This window comes from Egretta garzetta, unplaced genomic scaffold (genome assembly GCF_000687185.1).
Source record: "Egretta garzetta isolate BGI_Z169 unplaced genomic scaffold, ASM68718v1 scaffold453, whole genome shotgun sequence".
Taxonomy (NCBI): domain Eukaryota; kingdom Metazoa; phylum Chordata; class Aves; order Pelecaniformes; family Ardeidae; genus Egretta; species Egretta garzetta.
Window position 1 is genome coordinate 583,654 of NW_009259175.1, and position 8,209 is coordinate 591,862.

The window sequence follows — 8,209 nt, forward strand, 5'->3', positions numbered from 1 at the left end:
GATGGGCCTGGGACCCGCACTGCGGACAGCTGCTCTCCTGGAGGAAGCCCTCACACCTGGCTCATGGCTTATCATCCGTAACGCTAGGCATAGCATAGTACAACTCTTCTGTTCTCTTCGGTTCTCTTCTGTCCTGTTCTCTTGTATGCCAGAGCTCTTGTAGAGCTCTCTTCCCTACGCTCACCTCGAGTCAAGAAACAACAAGGCTGCTATTTGCCTGGCAAAGGAAAGCCAGAGAGAAACGGATAGTGGCAATTGGACTGCAGAAACCTGAATGAAAAATATTTTCTGTTCTGTTTCATAACAATAATCTTAAAAGTTTAAAATCAGTGACTTTACGTTTCTGGTTTCTTTTCTATTTCAGAATTATAAACAGGAACATTTAAAATCAGTGACTGGAAGAGTAGATTATAGCGTCCAATGCATTATCTGAGAGAATTTTTTCCAGAATTTCTGTTATGTCATATAGCAGAAGGAACTGTGTGAACCTGACCTCTAGCTGTCTGCATTTTTCTGTCAATGTGCTGACAACCCACAAGCACTGTTCATCTACCCCACATGCTTTGCAGCAGATGGTTTCACAAAGGGTACTAGTCTTATTAATCCACATTGCAGCAAGCATTTTTTCATTACAGCTTGTCACTAGATGACTGCAAGGATCCCATGAAGATATCTGAGCATACATGTGCTTTGAGAAAACAGAAACATGGCAGTTGAGTGCTAATACAAATGGTAGCAGTTGTGTGTTCATTATACATGTGGACCTTGTGCTACAGGGAAAATGTATTTTCCATTACCAAATGGAGAGCCAAAACCTGATTTTAAATACTTACACAAACTTTGCAACAGCTAAGCAGAAATAAATACGAGAACATTTCCATGCATTGGATACCAGGTATGCTTACAAAACAGTCAATATAAAAATACAGTAAATCAGAATTAAAGTGCAGTCTTACTTGGATGCATTTGGGTTAGCAGAACAGAATTTTGCCATGCTCTCTCTTTGAAGTTAAGGAAGATTTTATTGTGTTGTGTTAATACTGACTCAGCTTTCCTCACCTGATGTAACTCTGTCTCAGCAAAACCCTTGTCTCCATTATAATGTCAAAAAGAGAATAAGCTGAAAGGAGATTCTAATATAGTCAGCCTAGGAAAAAAGGGTGTCTGCATGGTCCAGTTTTGGGCCCCAGAGGATTCAGGTAAGAGTTTTGGCTGTCTTCCACTGTTCAGGTCTTTGCTCTCCTCTGAAGGAACTGCAGCTTTCCCTCCCTCTTTCCATCCAGTGTGATAAATGCTGTGATAGAAGAGCCACCCTTCCTCCATATGGCAATGTCAACAGTGGGTGTTATGCTTGTGCATTTCTTAAAATTTTTCTCTGCTAAAGCAATATATATCTACACACATAGATATATACAGATAATTTTGCAATTCTTCACTAATTTTTGCTTTTCAAAATAATGTCTAATTAGAGTAGTGGAGCAAATGAGGTCCATAAATCTCTGTTCCACAATCTAGAGTCCTCACTCTCCTCTTCCACAGTAACTGTTGTTCAGCATTCAGCAGTTCAAGGCAGCAGGGACATCAGCTTCACAGTGACAATACTGTTAATAACTTGTTTAACAATCATAAAGGGAAGCAGTCTCCCTACAGCAGGTCTAGTAGATGTTGGTTTGAAAAGGACATTGTGTATATATATATTCTATATTAATTTACATATATCAAGTGTATGCCAAATACTGGAAGAAATAGTAAATTTCATCCAAAATTTATCATCTCACCAATCTTCAAGAAATGGAAATTAAACGCCTACATTAAATGTCCCTTGTATATAACAGGAAGACAGTAGGGACAATTTAGGAAGATTAACTTTTGTTTAGTGGGGCATTCTGCTAACAAGGGTAGAGGGAGAAAGGAGTCTTGCAGGAGGTAGTTCAGGACACATTAAAACACTCTCTCTGACTTGTCATCTTTGAATAGAGGCATAATAACCTCACAAGGCAAATGTTATTCACAGAATCACAGAATAACACAGAATTGCAAGGGTTGGAAGGGACCTCGGGAGATCATCTAGTTCAACCCCCCTGCTAAAGCAGGTTCTCCTAGAGCGTGTTACACAGGAAATTGTCCAGGTGGGCTTTGAATATCTCCAGAGAAGGAGACTCCACAACCCCCCCTGGGCAGACTGTGCCAGTGCTCTGTCACCCTCAAAGTAAAGAAGTTCTTCCTCATATTCAACTGAAACCTCTTATGTTTCAGTTTGTGTCCATTGCCCCTTGTCCTGTCACTGGGCACCACTGCAAAGGGTCTGGCTCCATCCTCTTGACTTCCACTCTTAAGATATTTGTATGTGTTGATGAGGTCCCTTCTCAGTCTTCTCTTCTTCAGGCTGAACAAGCCCAACTCTCTCAGCCTTTCCTCATAGGGGAGATGTTCCAGTCCCTTTATCATCCCAGTTGCTCTCCTCTGGACTCTTTCTAGGAGTTCCTCATCTTTCTTGAACTGGGGAGCCCAGAACTGGACACAGTACTCCAGGTGGGGTCTCACCAGGGCAGAGTAGAGGGGGAGGATAACCTCCCTCGACCTGCTGGCCACACTCCTCTTAATAGACCCCAGGATACCATTGGCCTTCTTGGCAACAAGGGCACACTGCTGGCTCATGGTCAGCTCGTCATCCACCAGGACTCCCAGGTCCCTCTCGGCAAAGCTGCTTTCCAGCCTGTGGTGATGCATGGGTCTCAACCTCCTGGGCTGAGTACTGAGCCCTGGGGAACTCCACTAGCCTCCAACTGGACTCTGCCCCACTGATCAGAACCCTCTGAGCCCTGCCATTCAGCCAGTTCCCAATCCACCTCACTGTCCACTCATCCAACCCACACTTCTTGAACTTCCCTATGAGGATGTTATGGGAGACAGTATCAAAAGCCTTGCTGAAGTCAAGGTAGACAACATCCACCTCTCTTCCCTCGTCTACCCAGCCGGTCATGCCATCATAGAAGGCTATCAGATTGGTCAGGCATGATTTCCCCTTGGTGAATCCATGCTGGGTACTCCTGATGATCTTCTTTTCATCTACTTGCTTGGAGACGACACCCAGAATGAGTTGTTCCATCACCTTTCCAGGGACAGAGGCGAGACTAACCAGACTGTAGTTCCCTGGGTCCTCCTTCTTGCCCTTTTTGCAGGCTGGAGAGACATTGGCTGACTTCCAGTCCTCAGGTACCTCTCCTGTTCTCCACGACCTTTCATAGATGATGGAGAGTGGCTCAGCAATGTCATCTGCCAGTTCCTTCAAAACTCGTGGGTGCATTCCATCGGGACCCGGTACTTTTAAAAGCTTCTTTGGTGGAAAAACCAACCAAACAAAAAGCAGTAAAAAGGCAAGGGCATTTAAATTGATACAGATTCCTCTCTTAGAAAGGTACTAATAGTCAAGTTCATGCTTAGGAGAGAAGTGTTTATGGATGATATATGTATACCCTCTGTAGTTCTACAGATTTTTGGACTTGGTTGAATAACCCAATAGTCTAAATGATGGTGAGCTGGACAGTCTGTATTACTTTTTTAATGACACAATTAATAATTCAGCTGAATGAGTTTCCTCCTAAAAATACAGCTGCCCTAAATTACAACTTATACTCAGTAATGTCTCCTGGTGACACAACTTAACATTTGCTGTCAAGTTAAAAAAATAAAAACTGCCAACAAAGAGAACTGAACTATCAGACATATTGTGCCCACACCTGTGGGGGATGTAATACCCAGGTATCCAGGCTAGAGCTATTCCTCTTTTCCAAGCAACTCATCAATCTCCTTCTCCCTGACAAAACGTTTAACCTGTGTTTTTTTCACAATAGGTTCTAAAATAAGCAATTAGACAACACAATGTTTTCCTCAGGTTGATGCATTATGTACTAAGATACAATTGACCTTCAAGGCATGAGAAATACCAGAAAACAGCAACTGTTCTTCAGCTTTTAAATGCTGAAGTGAACTCAAATGACAGAAAGGATGCTTTCAACCAGTTATCTTGTCTCCATAAGTAGATGACTGTGTTCCTTCCCTCCTACATTCTGTGAACTCAAAGTAGGTATTTTACATTATAACTAAAGCTAAACTGGACTTCAGGGCCAACATAAAATTTATTTTTGCTGCTGGCAGTCCTTGAGGTGAGAACTGGACTTCTGGCTTTTTATTGAAAGGTTTTTAGATTGTATGCATAATGAAACGTACAAGGTAGAATGAATGGGTGAAAAACTGGCTGGATGGCCAAGCCCAGGGAGTTGTGGTCAACGGAGTAAAATCCAGTTTGTGGCCGGTCACAAGTGGTGTCCCCCAGGACTCAATGTTGGGCCCAGTTCTGTTTAATATCTTCATCAATTATTTGGATGAGGGGATTGAGTGCACCCTCAGTAAGTTGTCCAACCAAATTGGGTGGGAGAGTCAATCTGCTCGAGGGGAGAAGGGCTCTTCAGAGGGATATGGACAGGCTGGATCGATGGGCTGAGGCCAACTGTATGAGCTTTAACAAGGCCAGGTACCAGGTCCTGCGCTTGGGTCACAACAACCCCATGCAGTGCTACAGGCTTGGCGAAGAGTGGCTGGAAAGCTGCCTGGTGGAAAAGGACCTGGGGGTACCGGTTGACAGCTGGCTGAATATGAGCCAGCAACGTACCCATGTAGCCAAGAAGGCCAACGGTGTCCTGGCTTGTATCAGGAATAGTGTGACCAGTAGGAGTAGGGAAGTGATCATGCCCCTGTACTTGGCACTGGTGAGGCCACACCTCGAATACTGTGTCCAGTGTTGGGCCCCTCACTACAGGAAAGACGTTGCATTGCTGGAGCATGTCCAGAGGAGAGCAACCAAGCTGGTGAGGGGTCTGGAGCACAAGTCTTCTGAGGAGCAGCTGAGGGAACTGGGGTTGTTTAGTCTGGAGAAGAGGAGGCTGAGGGGAGACCTGATCGCCCTCTACAACTACCTGACAGGAGGTTGTAGTGAGGTGCGTGTTGGTCTCTTCTCCCAGATAATGGGGGATAGGATGAGGGGAAATGGCCTCAAGTTACACCAGATAGGTTTAGGTTGGACATTAGGAAAAATTTGTTTACTGAAAAACCCTTTCAATTAAGCATTGGGACAGGCTGCCCAGGGAAGTGGTCAAGTCCCCATCCGTGGATGTATTTAAAGGATGGGTAGACGAGGTGCTTAGGGACATGGTTTAGTGGTGGGATGGCAGTGTTAGGTTAGTGGTTGGACTTGATGATCTTAAATGTCTTTTCCAACCTAAAAGATTCTATGATTCTATTAATTATTTTTTTTTTCACCATTGCTGTTATCTGTTTTTAACTGTTATTTGGACAATTGCAAGACAGATACCTCTGTAAGGAATGACTGTAGGAAGGGGTCTGGTTAGACACATGCGTTACAGTAGTCCTCTTAACAATAGAATATCAGTTTTGGTGTATATAATTTTAGGTTATGTTCCAGGCAATATGTGTTACCTACCATTAAATGGTGTAAAAAGCTGCTGGCTTTAGTTCCCAGCCACTCCCTACCTCTTCCTTTCCTCTGTGAGTGGAATACAGACAGCAGCTTGTCTCACACCTCTGACTGTTCTAGTGATGTAGGGGTAGAAGTTAGGTTTGTCAACCCAAGCCTGCATCTGTCTGTAGGGTGTTTCTCACCAGTGTTGCAGCTTAGGACGTCTTCTCTCTCTTCTTTCTCTGATGATGTATTATACATTGAAAAGAAAGCATTAAAATGTGTGTTTGTTGAGAAATGGCAGACTCTTTATCCCCCCCTTCCTCTTAGATTATTCAATCTCCCTTCATATTTTAGTGTGTGGGGAGGGGAATGTAGATTTGTCATGAACATAATGCCTATCTCAAAGGATTACGTTCTTCTTCAAAATATTTTCTTTTCCTTGTATTTCATGTAGACAAATATGTGATTAATTGAGCTCATTAGGAAAACAGCTTCTTTCTAGGTCCTCTAGAATACTACCTGGATTTCAATGTATTTGAGAACTTGGATTTTCTGATATTTATATAAATGTCCTATTGTACATTTGTGCACATGTAATTTAAAGAAATCTCTGGGGTCCCCTTTGTAGAAATTAGGCATTAGGTCTAAGTATTCACATAGTCATTATAAAATGGCACACTTACTGCGTCTTGTTACTGTGGACATACGTTGGATGTTATATCGTGCTCATCCAAAGGAAATAAAATATAATTGGTCTCAGAGAATCGATTCCATGTAATTTCAGTTATTTATACTGAAGTTTAAACCAGATAATTGTATTGTATCAGGAAAGAATTAAGTTATCTTATGTGGAGTTATCAAGTCAGACAAATTTTCTGATCTGATATATAAACTAGACTGTATTTAATTTGTGTGGATTGTCATATCCCTGAGAAAATACGTATTATCCTCAAAGAAGTTAAACAAAACATTGAAAATTTCTGTGATACGAATTAATCATTCTCAACATGCCCCATGTATCTAAATATATTTTGTAAAATAGAGAATGACTTGCAATGAATAGCTAAGAGAAAGCTTCTTCACAAGCCTGTTTCTATAAGCTTCTGATCAGATGACACTACTCAAAACTACACTGCAAGCTAGGAATCAAACTGAGATAGTACACTTGTGTTATGTGTGTGCTTTTATTATCTGACCAAGAAAGAAACATCCTGGGTTTTATTCATATATGTTGAGATAGAACAAAATAATGACAGCACCAAAATGAAGTGCACAGTCACTTAGTCAGACTGAGTAAACTGCTTTAAAGCAGATAAGCTCCTGGATTTGGGGTTTGATTTCAGTATAAACAATTTTCAGTTATAAAATCAAGGGGGCTGTAATTATTATGACTTTAGAAAGATATATTTTGAATGGTTAATTTCCGTCAAAATCAGAGACCTGCCAGAGAAAAATTGTGTGAATCTTTCTGCAAAGAAAGCTATGTAATATCAGTGGTCATACACATGATTAGAATCTTTGTCCAATATACTTAGAAGTAGAAATATACTTCAGAATAGAAAAACAAAGGAGTTTCCATCTGCATAGATTATAGACATTATTTATGTTCATCTCACTGTTTATTAACATAGAGCTACTCTTAGGTTCGATGACTCCTTTCACCACATCAAAAGTCTAGCACCATCAGTTCAGGTATTATGTCCTGTCGCATTCTGCAAGGAATAAGAGTGTTAAAATGTATTGCATTTTGATGAATATTTGACTTTTTTTGGTTTAATAAAATCGCTCTGTTGTGGTTTTTTTGTATGCTCTTTCTTACAAATTCTCTATTTGAAGGCATAGTAAAGAAAAGTGTTTTTATTTTCACACCAGGAGCTGCAGAGTTAAAACTTCAGCTGGCTATAACATACCTTTTGGTGGGACAGGGGCGGGTGCAGGGCAGGATGTGAACAAGAAGTTATGAATTGGTATGTGCAGTTGAAAAACAGTAAGGTTCAACAACAAACAAAATGTGGTGATGCTATCTAATAAGTGGCCTAAGAAAAGACTTGATGTGCACAGAACTACCTATTTTAAGCCAAAAAGGAATAATTTTATACCAAATGGAGTCTTTATTCAGGCAGAGGTTTTATCAGCTGCAAAGAATTCAATTTGGACATAAGGCCTGATTTTAAAGTAGTTCTTTCCAGTTGTACCTATTGCTTTTCAACTGCATTTAATTACAAACTCAGTTTGGAGAATTCAGAAGTCTAATCATCAGATTTCCTGAAGAAACCTCATGAAACAAAATGGAAATGAAACTTGTGGGCCTGGACTTTCAATCATAACATAGGTGGAGAGGCTTTTCATAAGCACATTAAATAAAAGCTTCTCCTAGGAACAAGTATCAAATGTCCTCCCTTACATGAAAACTCATGATGACCCCAAGTTGATGCTAAGATCATGCTGAATTTAATGTGCATTAGACAGAGAATTGTGCAAAATACAAAGAAAGGAACTGTATATCCAGGAGGATTTTGTTTGTTTTGGTTCGTGGGTTGTTTTTTTGTTTTGTTCTCAATAAAAGCTTGTTTTAAAGCTGGCACAAGCACTTTTATTGTCATAACTCTCATGTTGAACAATTAATCTGTGGAAAATACATTCAAATATTAGTCTAGTTTCTTTTACACCAACTGTTGGCATGGCTGCAAAAGGCAGTGGTGGTACTCACTCAAGAAAACACTCTTTTCT